General features: G+C 41.9%; 1 pseudogene; it reads left to right on the top strand.

Moving 5' to 3' along the window:
• Positions 1-15,328: 15,328 nt before the first annotated feature.
• Positions 15,329-15,397, top strand: LOC115934171 (uncharacterized; annotated as a pseudogene).
• Positions 15,398-21,968: the final 6,571 nt, after the last annotated feature.

Genomic DNA, 21,968 nt, shown 5'->3' with positions numbered 1-21,968 from the left:
GTCCAGCTTGTTTCATCACCAGCCCACTCACCTTTCATGTCTCCCTAGGATTATTTTGAAGCAAATCCCAAACATTATGTATCTCTAAAAAAACTTTTTAAGCGTAACTACAGTACTATTATCAACCCTTTTAAAAATGAACAGTTCCTTAATACAAGTAACTTGTGCTCACATATCCTTGATTTAAGTAAAAATCATTAACATGGATATGGTGTTTCATTTTCTGGCCCCTGCCTACTTCTCTAACTACTTCTCGCACATACCACTCTGCTCTGTGTTTCAATGCACTGGCTTTTCAGCTCTTCCTCATTTAATACAATTTCAGAATTCATTCCTTTTCTTTAGAGCACATTGAAGTTCACAATTAAAATTCATACATTACTAGATTATAACAGGAACTATATAGCACATTGCTTGGAACATAGAGCACAAATATTCTTTAGATGATTAAATAAATGAATTTGTGAGGAGAAAGAGAATGGATACTTAGCCCAGAGTTGGGGGAAGTAGGACCTCCTGAGTGACTCAGGACTTAACAAAATGAAGTGGAGACAAGAGCATTCCTCTGTGAGCAATGTCAGGGAAGGGAAAAATGGAATAATTTTTAGTCTAAAAGTTCACAGCAGGTAGTGGTGGGAACGTGGCAGACCAAGCAACATGTAACATGCTTTGTTTAGGAGGAGGGACTTAGGAATTTTAAGTATGAGAATATTATTATCAAAATTGGACTCTTAAATCACTGTCATCTTTGTTGAAGATGGATTTGGGAAGATATTATAAGAATAGAGGCAGGAAGATGGATTAGGAAGCTTTTAGAGCAATTGGGTGTGAGATGGGGGTCCTGAATAGGGGTTGAAATCGTTGAATTAGAAAAGAGGGATGACACAAAGTAGAGAAGTGTGTCTATTTTCAGTTTATTGCCCCACCATCTCCAAATCCACTCTTATTTGCCCTACTTTTTGACACTGGAGCTGAATTGTGTAAGTATTTTTCCTTTACTAGCTGGCACAGTGTTAAGCTTTGTCAAAAGAGAGCACAAGGGTGACACTACAGACTATGTTGTGGCAGGAAAACTCTTTAAAGTTCCCATTGTCCATTTTTACTGTTCACCATTGGAGCCCAGTTGTCCTCAGGGACCGGCTCCTGTGCTTTTAGGCCACGCTCTGTCAGTGGCAGATGCTTCCACAACAAGCCACTTCCACAGCAATGTATGCATGTATGTGTTGTATAGAAGAATTGAAAATGTATTTATGGCTGGGCCCAGTGGCTCACGCCTGTAATCTCAGCACTTTGGGAGGCCAAGGCGGGTGGATCATGAGGTCAGGAGTTCAAGACCAGCCTGGCCAAGATGGTGAAACCCTGTCTCTACTAAAAATACAAAAATTAGCCGGGCATGGTAGCGGGCACCTGTAATTCCAGCTACTCAGGAGGCTGAGGCAGAGAATTGCTTGAACCCAGGAGGCGGAGGTTGCAGTGAGCCGAGATCGCGCCACTGCACTCCAGGCTGGGTGACAGAGTGAGACTCCATCTCAAAAAAAGAAAAGAAAATGTATTTACAGTAGGAATTTCATCCAAGGAATAAACGTTATAAGAAATTGTTGTGCGAGGAAGCTGATGCCTGTAATCCCAGGGAAGCCAAGGCAGGAGGATCGCTTGAGGCCAGGAGTTTGAGACCAGCATGGGCAACATAGTAAGGAAAAAAAAGTACCAGATTAAGATGAAGAAAACTTTAATACTGCAGGAAATCAATTTAATCTCGATATACAAACTCTTAAAACTCAGTTAAGAAAACAACCTAATTGAGTAAAAATTTGCATAGACACTTCACAAAAGATATGTGGATGGTAAATAAACATATGAAAAGATGTTTAACATCATTAATCATGAGAGAAATGCAAATAAAAACTACAAGATACTATTACACACCTATATTAGATGGCTAAAATTTTAAAAACTGCCAACACCAAGTGCTGCATTTGGAACTCTCATACATTCCTGATGAGTGTGCAAAATGGTCCATTCTCTTTGGAAAACAGTTTTGCAGTTTCTTAGTTAAGGATGCAATTTGCCCTACAGCCAGCAATTCCACTCCTAGGTATTTACTCAGGTGGAGTAAAAACTTTGTCTGCATGAAATCTGGATGTGAATGTTTATAGCTGCATTATTCATAATCTCAAACTGGAAACAACTCACTCAAAATTCCTTTAGTTGGTGAATGGATAAACTGGTACATCCATGTAATGGATTATTACTTATCAGTAAAAAACTGATACACATAACATAGATAAATTTCAAATGCATTATGCTAAGGAAAGAACCCAAATTCAAAGACTTCATACTGTATGATTCCATTTATATGACAATCTGGAGCAGGGAAAACTATAAGGATAGAACATTCCATCAGTGGTTACCATGTACTAGGAAGGGGAGAGATTGCGTATAAAGAGGCCCAAGGGGAATTTTGAGGGTGATGAACAAATCCTATATTTTGATTGTGGTGGTAGTTACATATTCATTTTTCAAAATTCATAGAACTGTATGATAAGAAGGGTAATGTTTACTATATATATATATATATTTTAGAGATGAGGTCTCACTCTGTCTCCCAAAGTGCTAGGATTACAAGCACCAGCCACCCTGCCTGGCTTAATTTTTTTTTTTTTTTTTTTTAAGACAGGGTCTCACTCTGTCACCCAGGCTGGAATGCAATGGTGTGATAATGGCTCATTGCAGCCTCGACCTCTTGGGCTGAAGTGATCCTCCCATCTCAGCCTCCCAAGTAGCTGGTGCTACAGATGTGTGCCACCACACCCAGCTATTTTTAAAAAATTTTTGTAGGCCGGGCGCGGTGGCTTAGGCCTGTAATCCCAGCACTTTGGGAGGCCGAGGTGGGTGGATCACAAGGTCGGGAGATTGAGACCATCCTGGCTAACACAAGGAAACCCCGTCTCTACTAAAACTACAAAAAATTAGCCAGGCGTGGTGGCGGGTGCCTGTAGTCCCAGCTACTCGGGAGGCTGAGGCGGGAGAATGGCATGAACCTGGGAGGTGGAGCTTGCAGTGAGCCGAGATTGCGCCACTGCACTCCAGCCTGGGCGACAAAGCGAGACTCCATCTCAAAAAAAATTTTTTTGTAGAGACAGGGTCTGCTATGTTGCCCAGGCTGGTCTCAAATTCCTGGGCTAAAGCAATCCTCCCACAAAGTGCTAGAATTGCAGACATGAACCACCACACCCAGCTTAATTTTTTAAATGCTACTGTTGAACACAAATGGAGATTTGAATCAAAAGTTATATGATTTTCTCAAACAAAAAGACATAAGATGTCAGTTATCGTAAGCTGATCTTTTAAAAGAAAAAAAATTCCATGAACATTCTGAAAAGGGGGACTAGCTTTGTCAAATTTTAAAATATACATTCTCAGTAATTAAAATAGCATAGAACTGGCTCATTAATAAATAGTTCACTGGAGCCAATTTTTTTAAAAATCCAGATTAGACCCAGCATAGGAACATACCATGTATTAAAGGTAGCATCTCAAATAATGGGAAATATGAATTATTCAATAAATATTAATGGAAAACTGAATAGACATCCAGAAAGAAAATTGGCTTTATACCTCACATATCCTACCAGACAAAAAAATCCAAATGAATAAAAGCAAACACTAATATTATAAAGTACTAGTGGAAAGCCCTGCAAGAATTATTATACAACTGCAACATGGGGAAGACCTTTCTGGGTATATACAAAAACTCAGAAGCCATAAAGAAGAAATTGATAAAATCTATTTACATAAAAAAATAATTTCTCTGCAGGAAAACCTTCATAAGCAAAATGAAGCAAATGAGAAGATATCTCTAATTATCCTAGACAAAGGGCTAATTTTTCTAACGTGAAAAGGTCCTACACATCAATTTTATTTTATTTATTTATTTTTGTTTTTTGAGATAAAGTCTTGCTCTGTTGCCCAGGCTGGAGTGCAGTAGCAGAATCTCGGCTCACTGCAACCTCCACTTCCCGGCTAAAGTGATCTTTCATCCTTGGCCTCCGGAGCAGCTGGGACCACAGGCAGGAACCACCATGCCTGACTGATTTTTGTAGAGACGGGGTTTCACTATACTGCCCAGGCTGTTCTCAAACTCCTGAGCTCAAGCAATTCTCCCACCTTGGCCTCCCAAAGTGCTGGGATTACAGGCATGAGCCACCATTCCCAGCCAATTTTAAAAGACTCAATAGATAAATTATGTCAACAGAAAATGTAAGAAAATATAATTGGCTCTGTTATGGGTTGAATTGTATTCCCCTAAGATTCATATGTCTAAATCCTAGCCCCCAGTACCTCAGAATGTGACCTTATTTGGAAATAGAGTCTTTGGAGAGGTAATCTAGTTAAAATGAAGTCAGTAGGGAGGGCCCTAATCCAATTTGACTGGTCTCCTTAAAGAAAGGTGTAAAAATAAATATTAAAGGAAAATCTGGACACACACACACAGGGAGAAGGCCACATGAAGATGAAGGCAGTAATCAGAGTGACGCTTCTACAAGCCAAAGAATGCCAGGAACTACCAGCAACCTATTGGAAGATAGGGCAGAGACATGGAACAGATCCTTCCTCACACCTCTTGGAACAAACCTGCAAGATACCTCAGTCTCAGACTTTTAGCCTCCAGAATGTGACAATGTATTTCTGTTATTTAAAGTAATACCAGTTTGTGGTACTTTGCTTCAGCAGCCCTAGCAAACTAATATAGGGTCTTACAACATATGAAAATTTACTCAGCCTCCCCTATAGTAAATGAAATTCACATTAAAACTGCAAGAAACCATTTTTGTTCTAATGAAATTGCTAAAGCTCAAGAGTCTGGATAACAAAATGTCATTGGTATAAGACAACAGTACCCTCATATCTTCCTGTTTGGAGTGCAAATTGGTACAAACTCAGGAGAGGTAAATTTGATAAAATCTATCAAAATTATAAACACATGTACTTTTCCTAAAACGTGTGAAATGACATACAAATTTATTTATTGCGGCATCATTTGGAAAATAAAAAGACTAGACTGGCTGGGCACAGTGGCTCACGCCTGTAATCTCAGCACTTTGGGGGGCCAAGGTGATTGGATCACTTGAGGCCAAGAGCTCAAGATAAGCCTGGCCAATATGGCGAAACCCTGTCTCTACTAAAGACACAAAAATTAGCCAGGCGTGGTGGTGCGTGCCTGTAATCCCAGCTACTGGGGAGGCTGAGGCACGAGAATAGCTTGAACCAGTGAGCCAAGATCATGCCACTGCACTCCAGCCTGGGCAACAGAGCGAAACTCTGTCTCAAAAAAAAAAAAAAGACTGGAACTAACCATCAATAATGTGCTGGTTAAATCAACCAACATCAATATAGTGAACAATTTTACACCTATTTTTAAAATAAAGAAGACTTTTTATGTCTTGATACAGAAAAATCTCCATAGTATGTTAGCATTTGTATTAAAAATATATTTTTGTTTGTTCTTAAAACATCTCTGGAAGAATATACATATGAATTATAAACATTGTATTCTCTATGGAAAGGGCGGGGTTAGAGGGAGACTTTTATCACATGATGTTTTAAAAACTGAATTTTGAACCACATGAATAATAAAAATAAAACACGTAACTTTTTACATAAATAAGAGTGCTTTTTGGTGCCACAAGGTGGCAGTGTTAAAGTCTTTATAAAAGAAGAGTATTTTGAAATTTGCCTCAAGACAAATTTTTGTATTGGGCCTGTAATTTTCAAGGATCTAACTGAAAATAGGTAAAATGTATTTTCATATAAGATAGTATATTTTAGGAGTCATGTAAATATGTTTTATTTCTGTAGTTTTGTAATCACAGTATATTTTATTTTGGCTTTGCTTTAATTAAAGCACTACAGGACCATGGTAAGAAAAAGATAATACAAAAGCATTTTTGGCCAGACACGGTGTCTCACACCTGTAATCCTAGCACTTTGGGAGGAGGACCAGATTGATTATTCCAGGTAGCTAGTGCGAGCTTTCTCTGTTGCTGGATCGTCAGTTTCTTTACCCAAGAAACCTCCCCTTAGACTGAGAAACAGAGAATTCTGCATGCTTGGCCAGTGCATGTTAACTGCAGACTTTGCTTTAAAGTGTGTGGACCTGACGCTGAGCATCAGACTGGAAGCTTCAAATGTCAGAATAAAAGAGGGAGGAAGCCTCAGTTCCCCCTAACCAGACCGTTTTCTTTTGGTAAGAGCCCACTTGTTTCTTTTTCCTTTCGCTTTTTTGCCCTCAGGATTAAATATGGATTGTTTTTACAGTAATGCACATATGAGAAGGGAGGGGAGTTAAAGAGGCCAGATGTTAACTTTCAGTATATTATGTTGAGATCCCTCTTTTTTTTTTTTTTTTTTTTTGAGACGGAGTCTCACTCTGTTGCCCAGGCTGGGGTGCAGTGGCGCGATTTGGGCTCACTGCAAGCTCCGCCTCCCGGGTTAAAGCGATTCTCCTGCCTCAGCCTCCTGAGTAGCTGGGGTTACAGGCGCCCGCTACCACACCCGGCTAATTTTTGTATTTTTAGTAGAGACGAGGTTTCACCATGTTGGTCAGGCTGGTCTGAAACTCCTGACGAGATCCGCCCACCTCGGCCTCCCAAAGTGCTGGGATTACAGGCGTGAGCTACCGCGCCCGGCCCGAGACCCTTTTCTTGTCTCTGCATAGCGCCCACCCCTGGCCTAGAGCCTCTTCAGCTTTCCATCACTAAGCTAAGCTCTCACCTCCACTTTAGCCTCTTCCTTACTTAGACTTGTGTTATGGGCTTCCTCCACTCTGATTAACCCATCCACATGCTCCGATCTTCTCGTCTTCCTGAAGTCATTTGATACCTCTCATCTAATGATTCAACCTTCACTGGTAAGTAAGCGTTTATGCCTTTTTGCTCTTCTATGTAGTTATATTTATTTCATCAGGTTCTCCTGAGAGAACAGAGAAAACACAAATGTTCCATCACCATACTGGACTGGAATCCTCTGGAGATAACTCTTAGTTCTGCTCTTCTCTTCACTCAGATCTTTGTCCCTCAGATATGTGTGCTTGTGTTTATTACAGTTGTTGGTCTTCTGATGACAACAGTAATATATATTCATTGTATATAATTTGGAAATACAGAGAAATAAAAAAGTCTATAATCCACCAAACAATTACTGTTACCATTATAGTATATTTATTTTCAGCCTTTCAATATGCATATGGTGCATTTTTAAAAACAAACGACATTATTTATACTATATACGATTTTGTATACAGTTCTTTTTACTAATATTGTGAATAATTTCCCAAGTCACAAAATGGTCTTTTTCAACATGGTTTTTAAAGCAACATAGTATTTCATTATCTGAAATGACCATTATCTGAATTACCTCTTATTCTCCTGTTGGACATTTTGCTTGGTCTCAGTTTTATTTGTTTTTTAGTTTGTTATTATAGAACACTTCTATTATACCTGGCCTCTCTTGTGTGCTTGTGATATCTGTCTTAATTGCAATTCAGAAATGGACTTTGGGCCAGGCACAGTGGCTCACATCTGTAATGCCAGCACTTTAGGAGGCTGAGGCAGGCGGATCACTTGAGCCCAGGAGTTCAAGACCAGCGTGGGCACCATTGAGAAACCCCGTCTGTACAAAAGATACAAAAAAAGCCATGCGTGGTGGCATGTGCCTGTAATTCCAGCTACTCAGGAGGCTGAGGTGGGAGAATCACCTGAGCCAGGGAAGTCAAGGCTGCAGTGAGCAGTGATTATGCCACTGCACTCTAGCCTCAGCAATAGGGGTGAGACTGTCTCAATTTTAAAAACTAAAAAATATTTTTTAAAAAATATACTCTGTTTGATTTAAGCTGCAAAGGAATTTATTGAAAAGAAAGCTAGTAGCTCGCAAAATCATGCACAAGTTCAGGTAAGGGCTTTTCTTTTCTTATTCATCAAAAAGAATATTTCTTCTACTATCCATCATCCCAAGCACTGTGAGAGGTTCACTTTTCACACCTGAATGGAGTCCATAGCATTTCTACTAGCTATTCTGTTCTCATTCCATACCAGTCCTTCCCTTTCCTCATTCTTTCTGATCAGGCCTGTTTATAACATTTGTTGGGGATCGGGCAAAAGTACAAATATGGGTCAATGTTACTTATATCTAAATATTTTAATCATACAAATTAACCTAAAAACTTGAAAGAGAAGATGTGTGCTATCTTCCTACCTTGACCAATATATTTCATAAATAACCTGGAAGGGGGAGTTCTAATTTTGAATTATTGTTCTGTGCCTAAATGTAGTGGGGCAGGAAGAGCCAGCCCTTGGCCCTCTGCCTCAGGCCTGTGGCCCACCTAGTTTCTTTTCTACCTTTTACTCATTCCTTCGCCTGTTGTGGATGCCAGCATAAGAGGCCTTATACAGGCCTTAGAAGTGGACTCAGGGTGTTTGGCCAGAATTCTGGGGGTCCTAGTACACAGAGTGTGGTCTAGAAGAGAGGGGGTGAGTGCAGGCCCTGGTAGGCATTTCCTGATGGACTCCTCACTCTGTTGGACTGTGGCCAGAGAAGGGTCAGAGCGGGGCCTTCTAAGAAGGGGTTCTGGGCAGGGCTATCTCCACTTCTCCCTGAAGCCTCCCTTGTCTCTTACAGTTCATATGACCTCACCCTTGTCTTTCATGTTCCCAGAGCATTCACCATTAATATCACTCATTTGAGCATATTAGTCATATATTCACTGTATTGTTACTTAGCAATTTCCTAAGGATATGGGCAGCTTTCTGGCATCCCAGGAAGAGAGGACTGGGTTCATATCTTATAAATGTCAAATATTTCATTATCACAATTGATACTTTATGAATACTTGATAAATTGAATGGCATCAAAATAATGTAATAGTAGACTAAACCAAGATTAGTAACTTTGTTCTCAAATTAAAGCCTTATTCGATATTTGCAATGTGACCGTCTACTTAGTTTGCATTACTATAAAGGAATACCTGAGGCTGAGTAATTTATAAGAAAAGAGGTTTATTTGGCTCACGGTTTTGCACACTGTACAAGAGCATGGCGCCAGCATCTGCTTCTGGTAAAGCTTCAGCCTGCTTCCCTCAGTGGAAGGTGAAGGGGAGCTGGCCACACTGAGATCATATGGCAGGAGAGGAAGGAAGAGAGAGGTGGAACAGGTGCCAGGCTCTTTTAACAATCAGCTCTCAGGGAAACTCCTGCAGGAACTAATAGAGCAAGACTCACTCATTACTGCGAGGAGGCACCAAACCATCTAGGAGGGAGCCACCCCCACAACCCAGATGCCTCCTGTTACATTAAAGATCAGATTTCGACATGAGGTTTGGAGGGTCAAATATCCAAACTATAGCAATGACCATATATGTTTTTGCCATAATTGTGGGATTATGTTTTTTGGTTATGCAAAACAAAAAATAAATCCAGTAAAAGCTTTTTTTAATGGAACTAGCATTGTAATAAAAAAATTGTTATATATCTAATGTATAGCTCAAAATGTATGGCCAGGTGCAGTGGCTGTCACCTGCAATCCCAGCACTTTGGTGGGAGGATTGTTTGAACCCAGGAGTCCAAGACCAGCCTAGGCAACATAAGCCAGACCTCATCTCTAATAAAAATTAAGGAAAAAAAATTGGCCAGGCATGGTGGCACACACCTGTAGTCCCAGCTACTCCAGAGGCTAAGGCAGGAGGATCACTTCAGCCCAGGAAGTTGAGGCTGAAGTCAACCATCATCGTGCCACTGCACTCCAGCCCAGGTGACAGAACAATGCCCTTTGACAAAATAATAATAATAATAATAATGATAACTATTACATGGAAAAAAATTAAGTAAGCTAATACACTATAGAATTATTGCCTTCAACACAGAACATGCTGATAAAAAAGTTTCAACATAGTACACAATTTATAAAATAATCAGTTAATCAGGCCACAAATATTTCTTGAGGCTTCTATTTACTGAGTGCTGTGCTAGGCCCTAGGCCCTAAGAGTATTTAGTAGTAAATAAAATAAGACAAAGTTCCTCCTCTCGTGGATCTTATATTAAAGCTGATTGTAACAAAGGACTACAGATGAATTTATCATTGGGCATTACAGCTGCAACTGTAAGTCCAGGCCAAAGAGTGTGCAAGGGTGAGAGGAAGAGCTCAAGGTCTGCATAGGGTCATTGTTTACTGGCAGTTGCAGTCCTTCCTTCCTGCTGTTCTGAATTTGCCATAAATGTCAAGCAGATAATGTGAAGGGTAGCGCCACCTCAGGACCTGCTCACCTCTCTCATGTTCCATCTTATTCCCGTAGACCTTTCATTGCAACTGCAGCTCTTATTTTCTGGTTACTATTTAGATCGTTCTGTCAAGGCCTGCAGTGTCTTGGGTTTGATTTTGAAGACAGTTATTAAGGCTCCTAAACATTCTTCCCTTACAGTTTGCCTAAACGATGTTTAGGGAAAGATAGAGTCTCTTGGCTTGGCTTCTCTAAATGATCTTTATTTTTCCTGCTTTCCCCTAAATCTTTCTTTCTTTTTTTTTTTTTTTTTTTTTTGATGGAGTCTCACTCTGTCACCCAGGCTGGAATGCATTGGTGCAGTCTCGGCTCACTGCAACCCCTGCCTCCTGGGTTCCTGCGAAGCTCCTCCCTCAGCCTCCTGAGTAGCTGGAACTACAGGTGCCTGCCACCATGCCCAGCTAATTTTTTGTATTTTTAGTAGAGATGGGATTTCGCCATGTTGGTCAGGCTAGTCTCGAACTCCTGACCTCAGGTGATCCATCCACCTAGGTCTCCCAAAGTGCTGGGATTACAGCGTGAGCCACTGCACCCGGCAGATTATTTTATTTTATTTCATTATTTTATTTATTTATTTATTTATTTATTGAAGTAGGTTCTTACTCTGTCACCCAGACTGGAGTATAGTGGCATGATCATGGCTCACTGCAGCCTCGACCTCCCAGGTTTAGATGATTCTCCCACCTCAGCCTTCCAGGTAGCTGGGACTACAGGCACATGCCACTGCACCGAGCTAATTTTTCGTATTTATTGTAGAGACAGGGTTTCATCATGTTGCCCAGTCTTGAACTCCTGGGCTCAAGCAGTGAACCCACCTTGGCCTCCCAAAGTGCTGGGATTACAGGCGTGAGCCAATACACCTAGATTTAGATTATGAGAAGGGGTAGAGGTATGTGTGTATGTGGTTACTATGATGATAGTTTCCCTCAAACTAAAGAACAAATATATACATGAAAAAGAATACTATAGCATAGGCTTCACTTTGCCCACACTGGACACAATACCTCAATGGTTCAGCATTTGATGGCTAACATTATTATGATGAGCAGCTATTAGCAAGGCCTTTCAACTGTAAAATTTCTACCTGGCAGAAACCTTAGTAGGAGCAATCACTTTGGTTTCAGGCTTGGTTTTAATCCTAAACACATCAACAGAATTTCAAGATCAAGGGTCCTTAGCAGTGACTGAGTTTCTTAGGTTCTTTTCCGTGGGAAGATTGACATTTCTCTTTCTTCTTGAATTGGATCATTTATTAGTATCATTTTCATTTAGCGTTACTACCCAGTATAAAGTGTAGCACTAATATATAACTCATTTTCCTCATGATGACTAAAGCTTTTTGTCTGACGACTACAGCCTGGGAAGATCAGGACAATCTTTTTTTTTTTTTTTTTTTTTTTTTTTTTGACGAAGTTTTGCTCTTGTCGCTGAGGCTGGAGTGCAGTGGCACAATCTTGGCTCACTGCAACCTCTGCCTCCTGGGTTCAAGTGATTCTCCTGTCTCAGTCTCCTAAGTATCTGGGATTACAGGCACTCACCACCACACTGGGCTAATTTTTGTATTTTTAGTGGAGACAGGGTTTTACCATGTTGGCCAGGCTGGTCTCGAACTCCTGACCTCAGGTGATCCACCGGCCTTGGCTTCCCAAAGTGCTGGGATTACAGGCATGAGCCACCACCCCCGGCGAATCAGGACAGTCTTGAAAGGACTTATTGAAGAGCCTGCCTCAGACCTTGTGTTACCTACCTCTTCACCTCCTTCACATGGACCTTATTTCATAGTTAGTCTTGAAACAAACAGTGAATCTGTTCTTTCCTGGAATCAAATGAATAGGGTGGAGGTAGGAGGAGAAGAGGATCACGGCAGGAAGAGAGGAGGCACAGGGACTTTGAAACCCGTCCTCCTCCACAGTCAAGTGCCTTACCTCCTCCTGCCAAGTGCAGGGGAAAGGGGGGAATTCAAGGTTTGCTGCCTTCCCTAAATGTAGAATTTTTTTAAGTATTATTTTAAAAATATTGTTTACATTTAGTTACTTCCCTATTTTTGCTGATGCAGACATTTTTATGCAGACATTTTTAGCAAATATCTTTTAAAAAAGTGAAGAATTTTATAACTGCAGAATTTCTATGATCCAAAGAGCCAGGGGTGCACAGGCCTTTGCATCAGGAAGGGGAATTCAGAGATGGATCCTCTCATTTGATGGGTGAGAAGACTGAGGCCCAGACAGAGGTATCCACAGTGGTTTCGCAGGTTAGTGGCAGAACAGGGATCCAGGCTTCTCTCTCCTGGCTTACTGATTTATCACAAAAGGTGACTCATTCATTCACTCATTCTTCAAAAAGTGTTTGGATTCTCACTATGTGCCAGGTGCAATTCTGGGCACAGCCCCTGCCTTCGGTGGATTTCCATGTTTGTTAGAAGATGCTGAGTGCAGCCTCAGGGTAGGTACAGGGTGATGTGGGAGGGTGAGGAAGTCTAGAGACAAGAGCTCACAGGCCTCTGTGGGTAATAACAGCAAGTCGTTTTGGTGTGATTGGAACATGAGGAAGGGGGCGTGAGCAGAAGGCAAGGGGGTGAGGAGGCTAGAGAGGGAGGTGGGGTCTGATCTAAGAGGTCTAGCTGGTGGAGAGCCAAAGTGGGAGTCTGGGACCTGGTAATGTCTGTGCTTTCGAGAGACCACTTTGGCTGCAAAAGGGTGAAAAAAATCAGAGAAGAGCTTACTAGCAGGCTTTGAGCCAAGGTAATGAACCTTTTAGACTCTGAGGCAGAAGGCAGAACTGGTAGCTTCCTCCAGTGGCCTCAAGTTGTTATCCCAGTGTGCTGTACTAAAGTTGTCATTTTCTGTGTGCTATGATGAGAAACAGATGACAAAGCACTGCCATAGAGGGGAGCAAAACCCTAGGTGAGGAGACTGGTTTGACAGGAATTCCAACTGGAAATCATATTGACCTGAACCAAGAGGTCAAGACCTGATTCTGGACTTTGTAACTTACTGGTTGTAAGTAGTGAAAGGTAAGTAGAAGTAAGTAAGAGACCCCTAGTCTGGGACAACTAGAAGGGTGATGGTACCATTCACTGAAATAGGGAACATAGGTGAAGAGTTTGTGGGGAAAGACTATGAGTTAGGACATGCTAATGATAGGTACCTGGAAGACATCCAAGAAGCGATGTCCAGTGAGCATGTAAATATGTGGCTCTGAAGGGGAGGAGGAGGTCTGGGTTACAGTTATGAATCTGGGAATCTCAGCATATCTAGTAATTGAAGCCATATGGTCAGTGAGTAATGGTGGCCAAGAGGAATGTGTGGAGTAAAAGGAAAATGGGGCTCAGGAGAGGAGCATCAACATGTAGGCTAGGGCCCAGGAAAGGAGTTCCAAAAGAGAAGATGGGCCAGATAGGAAGGAGGAAGGTCAAAGGAGGTGGTGTCCTGAAAGCCAAAATTAAGAGCCTTTCTAGAAGATAGAAGTGGCTAAGTCCTTTCTAGAAGACGGGAGGTTAAGGGTGTAACACTGTGGACGCTGGCTGTGTGTGGCTGTAAATAGCTCCAATCCATGGCATCCATTTGTATTCTTAATGTACATGGATGCTATGGATGCTGTTACCTTTTTTGGGCTAAAAGAGGAAAAGATGTTGTTGCCTGGGTTTGTGGAAGAGACAGAGAAATTGAAAGAAATCGATACCCCAGGAGGTTTTGGTAGAAGCTGTAGGGACTGGATAATGAAGGACCTTATGGGACTTTGGAACCTAAGGGATACAGGGTTGGAGAAAGAATCCTCACTGCTATGCAGTACCCAAGACTACTGTATGGCTGGACCCATAAGCATCTGCGGGCAGCATCAGGGCCAGCCTCTACTGGCTTGCAGAGGCAGTGAACTCTCTTTAGAATCTAGAATAGAAGACCAAGAGTACATGTGAGTCACCTTCTGAGGCTACAACACATCACTGGGAAAACACTGGGGTCTGAGGGTTTGCTGGTTGCAGGAATAAGGAGCAAACACAAAATGTGGGCCCATCTGTGTCTACAGCTGGTGAGATTGGGTTATTCAAGAATCTGGGTGTGGAAGAAAGCAGCATTCTTGGAAAGAGCTGCAGGAGACATGATTCCTCAGGGCAAAGCCAGCTTTCTGGAGGTAGAATAAACTTGTAGTGAAAAGGTGAATTGTATGGGGGAGTTTGTTTGCCTGGGAAACCTTTCCAAAGGTCACAGTTGAAAGGAAAGTTTAGGAGAGAGTGGAATGGTAGAACACTGGGTGAGGAAAATAAAAAATAGAGAAATAGGGGATTGAGAGTGCATAAGAGGAGAGATGAGCAGAGATGGCAATGACCAAAGATAATCAAGACTTCTAGGATGGAAGATAGATTGAGAGGTAGGAGCAGGAAGGCAAATTCAGATCCCATAAAGAATCAGTTGTGCTTCCAAGAGGTTCTCAGCCCAGTGAAGTTCCAGGTCTCTTTCCATTCTTGAGAAAGAGTAGCAGTCTCTGGTGGAAGACATATCCCCTACATCCTGGGAAAATTTATTCATGACCTGGTCTGGTAGTATTCCCTACTTCTTGGGAAGATTTACTCATGACCTTCCAGGGCAGCGTAGGAGTTAGGGTTTTGGTTGCTGCCATGCTTCTTCCTTTCCAGTGTCTCTTCTGCTTATCTGAGGTAATGCAAAAACTTTAAGCCAATACCTGTTGGTGTAATGGGAGTTCCTTTAATTTATATTAACCTTCCAACTACCTTAATGTTTGCTAGTCAATTCCATGCACATCTTACCCTCAAATGCTCTTACATGTGTGTAGACCTAACTGTCCTATTGTGAATCCCCTATTAGATACCCAGAGGCATGACCCAGCCAGGTCACTCAAGAGTGGCTCAGCAACTCAGCAGACAGGATGTGGTCAAGGGGATGGTCAGGTCCCTGGTTCCACCTCTGTGGTCAGCAACAAGGAAGGTGTCTGATCAGAGAGAAAGAGTCAGAAAAGCAAGAAGCAAATGTATTATAATAAAATGTTACAGCTCTTTTAGAATTTATCTAGCAGGTTTTCTGGTTACTATAAGAGAAGGGGGAACCACCACGGATTTGGAATAGAGTAAGATAGGGATATATTTATTCTCTTAGTAGCTGGTGCAAAGATTCCTTTTTGGGGGAAACATGTCTTTGTAAAATTACTTCAGAGGCAAACATGGGGAAGACTGTAAACCTTGTGTTTGGGTGCAGAAGTCCTTAAACTTTAGCATGCAGCAGAAACCCTGGGGTTGCTAAAACACAGATGTGCTGGTCAGTTCACCTTCAGAGCTTCTCACTCAGAAGACCTGAGGTAGAGCTTGATAGTTTGCATTTCTAACACACTCCTGGGTGGTGCTAATGTTGCAGATTCAGAAACCACATTTTGAGAACTACTGACTTTCAAAAAGAAGACATTACCTGAATAAATGAAGAGAAGAATCTGGGGTTGTGGTTGTATTAGCCCATTCTCACGCTGCCATAAGGACATGCCTGAGACTGGGTAATTTATAAAGGAAAGAGGTTTAATTAACTAACAGTTCCACATGGCTGGAGAAGCCTCAGGAAACTTACGATCATGGTGGAAGGGGAAGTAAACACATTCTTCTTCATATGATGGCAGGAAGGAGAAGTGCCAAGCAAAAGGGGGAAAATCTTCTTATAAAACCATTAGATCTTGTGAGAACTCACTCACTATCATGAGAACAGCAGTATAGGGGTAACTGCCCCCATGATTCTTATGCCCCCATGATTCTTATGCCCCCATGATTCAATTACCTCCCACAATGTCCCTCCCATGACACATGGGGATTTGGGGGAACTACAATTCAAGATGAGATTTGGGTGGTGACACAGCAAAACCATATCATTCTACTCCTGGTCCCTCCCAAATAGCATGTCCTCACATTTCAAAACACAATCTTGCCTTCCCAACAGTCCCCCAAAGTCTTTTTTTTATTATTTTAATTTTTGAGACAGTGGGGACTCTGCATGGGGGCTGCAACCCTACATTTCTTTTCTGCACTGCCCTAGCAGAGGTTCTCCATGAGGGCTCCACCCCTGCAGCAGACTTCTGCCTAGACATGCAGGCATTCCTATATATCCTCTGTCATCAGGCTGGAGTGCAGTGGTGTGATTTCAGCTGAATGCAACCTCCATCTCCCAGGTTCAAGTAACTCTTATGCCTCAGCCTCCTGAGTAGCTGGGACTACAGGCACATAATTCAAAGTCTAAGCATATTCCAGCATTAACCCAAAAGTCCAAGTCCAAGTAAAGTCTCATCTGAGAAAAAGGCAAGTCCCTTCTGCCTAAAAGCCTCTAAAATCAAAAACAAGTTAGTTACTTCCTGGATACAATGGGGGTACAGGCATTGGGTAAATGCACCCACTGCAAATGGCAGAAATTGGCCAAAATGAAGGGGATATAGGTCTCATGCAAGTCTGAAATCCAGTGGGGCAGTCAAATCTTAAAGCTCTGAAATAATCTCCTTTGACTCCGTGTCTCACATCCAGGTAACACTGATGCAAGAGGTGGGTCCCTACAGTCTTAAGCAGCTCTGCCTCTGCAGCTTTGCAGGATACAGCCTGTCTTCTGGATGCTTTCATGGCTGGTGTTGAGTGTCTGCAGCTTTTCCAGGTGCATGGTGCAAGCCATCAGTGGATCTACCATTCTGGGATCTGAAGGATGATGGTCCTCTTCTCACAGCTCCACTAGGCAGTGCCCAGTGGGGACTCTGTGTGGGGACTCCAACCCCACATTTCCCTTCTGCACTGCCCTAGCAGAGGTTCTCCATGAGGGCTCCAACCCTGCAGCAGACTTCTGCCTAGACATGCAGGCATTCCTATACATCCTCTGAAGTCTAGGCGGAGGTTCCCAAACCTCAGTTCTTGTCTTCTGCACACCCGCAGGCCCAACACCACATGGAAGCTGCCAAGGTATGGGGCTTGCATCCTCTGAAGCAATGGCCTGAGCTGTACATTGGCTTCTTTTAGCCAAGGCTGGAGCTGAAGCAGCTGGAAGGCAGGGCACCATGTCTCGAGGCTACACAGAGAAGGGAGGCCCTGGGCCAGCCCAGGAAACCATTTGTCCCTCCTAAGCCTCCAGACCTGTGATGGGAGGGGCTGCCACGAGTGTCTCTGACATACCCTGAAGACATTTTCCCCATTGCCTTGGTGATTAACATTTGGCTCCTTATTACTTATGCAAACTTCTGCAGCTGGCCTGAATTTCTCCCCAGAAAATGGGTTTTCTTTACTATTTCATCGTTAGACTGCAAATTTTTCAAACTTTTATGCTCTGCTTTCTCTTGAACGCTTTGCCACTTAGAAATATTTTTCTGCCAGATGCCCTAAATCATCTCTCTCAAGTTCAAAGTTCCACGGATCTCTAGGAAAGAGACAAAAAGCCACCAGTCTTTTTGCTAAAGCATAGCAAGAGTCACCTTTGCTCCAGTTCCCAGCAAGTTCCTCATCTCCATCTGAAACCACCTCAGCCTGGACTTTGTTGTCCATATCACTATCAGCATTTTGGCCAAAGCCATTCCACAAGTCTCTAGGAAGTTCCAAATTTTCCCACACTTTCCTGCCTTCTTCTGAGTCCTCCAGACTGTTCCAACCTCTGCCTGTTTCCCAGTTCCAATGTCGCTTCCACATTTTCTAGTGTCTTTACAGCAGCACCCCACTCTCTGCAGTACCAGTTTACCATATTAGTCTGTTCTCACAATGCTATAAGGACATTCCCAAGATGATAATTTATAAAGCAAAGAGGTTTAATTGATTCACAGTTCTGCATGGCTGGGGAGGCCTCAGAAAACTTACAATCATGGTGGAAGGGGAAGCAAACACATCTTTCTTCACATGATGGCAAGAAGAAGAAATGCCAAGCCAATGGGTGAAAAGCCCTTTATAAACCTATCAGATCTCATGAGAACTCACTCTCTATCATGAGAACAGCATAAGGGTAACCACTCCATGATTCAATTACCTCCCATCAGGTCCATCCCATGACGTGGGAATTGTGGGAACTGCAATTCAAGATGAGATCTGGATGGAGACACAGCCAAACCATATCAGAGGGAGAGGATTCAGAAGGGAAGGAGAGAAAAGGGAGGCCATAGAGCTGGTAGCAGGCAGGCTGAATACCATGTGAGGCAATCCTCCAAACTTTGAATATAACATTCTTGGAGTGAAGAGATTTCTTGTGGGAACTGGAAATGGGTTTGAGCTTTGCATTCTGAGATGACGTGAGGGTGAAACAGACATCATCCATGGGGCCAAGGAGACTTAAAATTAAATCCATGAACATTTTCAGAAATCTTAGCAGAACACTTGAAAATTTTCCCAGATGGTGAAAATTGAGAATGGTAGGTGGTTTAAAGAAAAATCAAGGGATAAGGTGGGGTTTGTGTACCTCAGCTGACCTCTACATTGCATGTCATCTAGGAAGAAGTATTTGTTGGAGAGAAAGAAAGGTTCTGGGAAAATTAAACATTATACGGTATACATTCCTGAGGAAGCCTAATGTTCGAAATTCATCAGATGTTAGCAACACACAGAAAACCTGGGGAAGACAGATGCTCCTTAACAGGAAAGGATTCAAAAGGCTTTTTTTTTTTTTTGAGACAGAGTCTTACTCTGTCACCAAGTCGGAGTGCAGTGGCACAATGCAATCTTGGTTCATTGCAACCTCCGCTTCCTGGGGTCAAGTGATTCCCCTGCCTCAGCCTCCCAAGTAACTGGGACTACCCGCACGTGCCACCACACCCAGCTAATTTTTTGTGTTTTTAGTAGAGATGGGATTTCACCATATTGGCCAGGAGGGTCTTGATCTCTTGACCTCATGATCTGCCTGCCTCGGCCTCCCAAAGTGCTGGGATTACAGGCATGAGCTACCGTGCTCGGCCTCAGATGGCTTTTAATAAGCCCATTTGTTCATTACTAAGTCCACGTGTTCATTAAGTCCAATGAGACAAGACTATGCAAGTATCCACTAACTTCATCCATTGGTAATTGGGAGAAACAGTGAGATTTTTACTGTAGTGTAACTTTTCCATACATACCCACTTATAAAAGATTTTAAGTACAGGAAATTTCTATACATACCACAATTTTTTTTTTTTTTTTTTGAGACAGAGTCTCGCTCTGTCACCCAGGCTGGAGTGCAGTGGCGTGATCTCAGCTCACTGCAACTTCTGTCTCCCGGGTTCAAGCGATTCTCCTGCCTCAGCCTCTCAAGTAGCTCGGATTACAGGCACGAGCCACCATGCCCAGCTAATTTCTGTATTTTTAGTAGAGACAGGGTTTCACCATGTTGCCCAGGATGGTCTCTATCTCCTGACCTCATGATCCACCTGCCTCAGCCTCCCAAAGTGCTGGGATTACAGGCGTGAGCCACCGTGCCTGGCCATACCACACTGTTAACAGTGTTGAATGGGGTAATTACATTTTTCACTTTCTTCATTTCTGTATGGATGACTTTTTTTAAACAGGGAGTTTCATTACTTTTGTAATCAAAATATTTTTAGAAAGCAGATTTTTCTTTCTTTCTTTCCTTCTTTCCTCCCTTCCTTCCTCTTTTTTTTTTTTTTTTTTTTTTTGAGACAGGGTGTCACTCTGTCACCCATGCTAGAGTGCAGTGGAATGATCACAGCTCACTGCAGCCTTGACCTCCCTGGCTCAGGTGATTCTCCCACCTTAGCCTCCTGGGTAGCTGGGACTACAGAAATGTGCCACCACACCTCGCTAATTTTTTATTTTTATAGAGGCGTAATTTCACCATGTTGCCCAGGCTGGTCTCAAACTCCAATTACAGGTGTGAGCCACCACGCCTGACTAAAAGCAGATTTTATTTCATACTCTAGTTTTCAACTGTTTCATGAAACTAGAGATTTTTTTTTCACTTGAAAAGGGGAAAAGGATAAAACAGCTTTATCATAAAGATAAAATGGAAACAAAAATTAACTTTACTGTATTGATACTTAGCAGATAGAGATGATCACCTTATAAATGTGCATTTGAAACTGAACTGAACTAATCTGTCTTGTAATGAGTTTAACAAGCTTCAAACAGAAACTTGTGATGAATGTGGCTGTATGGGTATATAGACTTCCCTTCTTCATGGTGGTTTAGCTCCACAACCCACATATGGACTTCAGGTCGTTAGAACACAGAGCAGGACTGACAGGGTAAAGAAGACAGGATCACAAGACCTGGGCCTAATCACAGGGATGAAGTGCTAGAGTGAGAACAAAGGAAAAAAACTGACTTCAAGATGAGATCCTAAATTTGAGTTCTCTTTAAATTATCCAGGACTTGGAGGAGGATTGGTAATATATCTTGTTAGATATTGCCATATTCTGCCCCAAAAAGTTTGCATTCCCATCAGCAATGTATAAATGAGACTGCCCATTTCCCCAGAGCCTGATAATGTGTTGTCATAATTTTTAATTTGCAATTTTCATCAATACTATAGGTGAGAAATGGTACCTAGAATGATGTTTTAATTCGCATTTCTCTAAGTATGAGTGAGTTTGGGTATCTTTTTATATGTTTAAGGTCCATTTTTGTATATTTTGTGTGAATTGCCTGTTTCTTTTCCCAGTTTTTAAAATGAGATTTGTGGTTCTTTGTTCCTCAGTTTTTAAGAGTTCTTTATATATTAAAGATATTAGCCCTTTGTCTTTGACATATGTTGAAATATTTTTTGCTAAATTTTCAGTCTTTTTGTGTGTGTGTGTGTGTGTGTGTCTGTTTATGGTGGGTTTGCATGTTAATTTTTTTCATTTTTACATAGTAAAATTTATCAGTATTTTCTCTCATTGACTTCAGATTTTGAATCATAATTAGAAAGCCTTTCCCTACACAGAGATTTAAGAAGTATTCATCCATGTGTTTGTGTAATACTTGCATGATTTAATTTCCTTTTATTTAGAATCTTGACCCATTTGGAATTTATTCCTATATATGGATGTGAAGTATAGATCTAATTTTATCTTTTTCCAAATGGTGAATTAATTGTCCCAGCATCATTTACTTAAAACTCTGTCTTTATCCCAGTAGATGCCAACTACTGGGTTGAATAGTTGGCATAAAGTTGAGTTGGATAAAGTTAAGATGCCAACTTTATCATATGCTAAATTTTTATATGCACTTGAATGTATTTCAGGACACTCTAGTCCAGGAGTTGGCAAACTTTTTTTTATTTTTGAGACGGAATCTTGCTCTGTCTCCAGGCTGAAGTGCAGGGCCCCATCTCGGTTCACTGCAATCTCCGCCTCCGAGGTTCAAGCAATTCTCCTGCCTCAGCCTCCCGAGTAGCTGGGACTACAGGCACATGCCACCACACCCAGCTAATTTTTGTATTTTTAGTAGAGACAGGGTTTCACCATGTTGTCCAGGATGGTCACAATCTCTTGACCTCATGATCCGCTCGCCTCTGCATCCCAAGTGCTGGGATTACAGGCGTGAGCCACTGCGCCTGGCCAGCAAAGTTTTTTTTAAAGGGCCATACAGTAAATACTTAGGACTGCAGGCCACAAAGTCTCTGCTGTTATAGGTAAAAGCAATCATAAACAATTTGCAAATGAATAGACATGGCTGTGTTCCAATAGCTCTTTACTTACAAAAATATACAACCTTGAACC

This window comes from Gorilla gorilla, chromosome 2 (genome assembly GCF_029281585.2).
Source record: "Gorilla gorilla gorilla isolate KB3781 chromosome 2, NHGRI_mGorGor1-v2.1_pri, whole genome shotgun sequence".
Taxonomy (NCBI): Eukaryota; Metazoa; Chordata; class Mammalia; order Primates; family Hominidae; genus Gorilla; species Gorilla gorilla.
The sequence above is the reverse complement of the archived record's forward strand: the minus strand, read 5'-3'. Positions and strand labels throughout refer to the sequence as shown.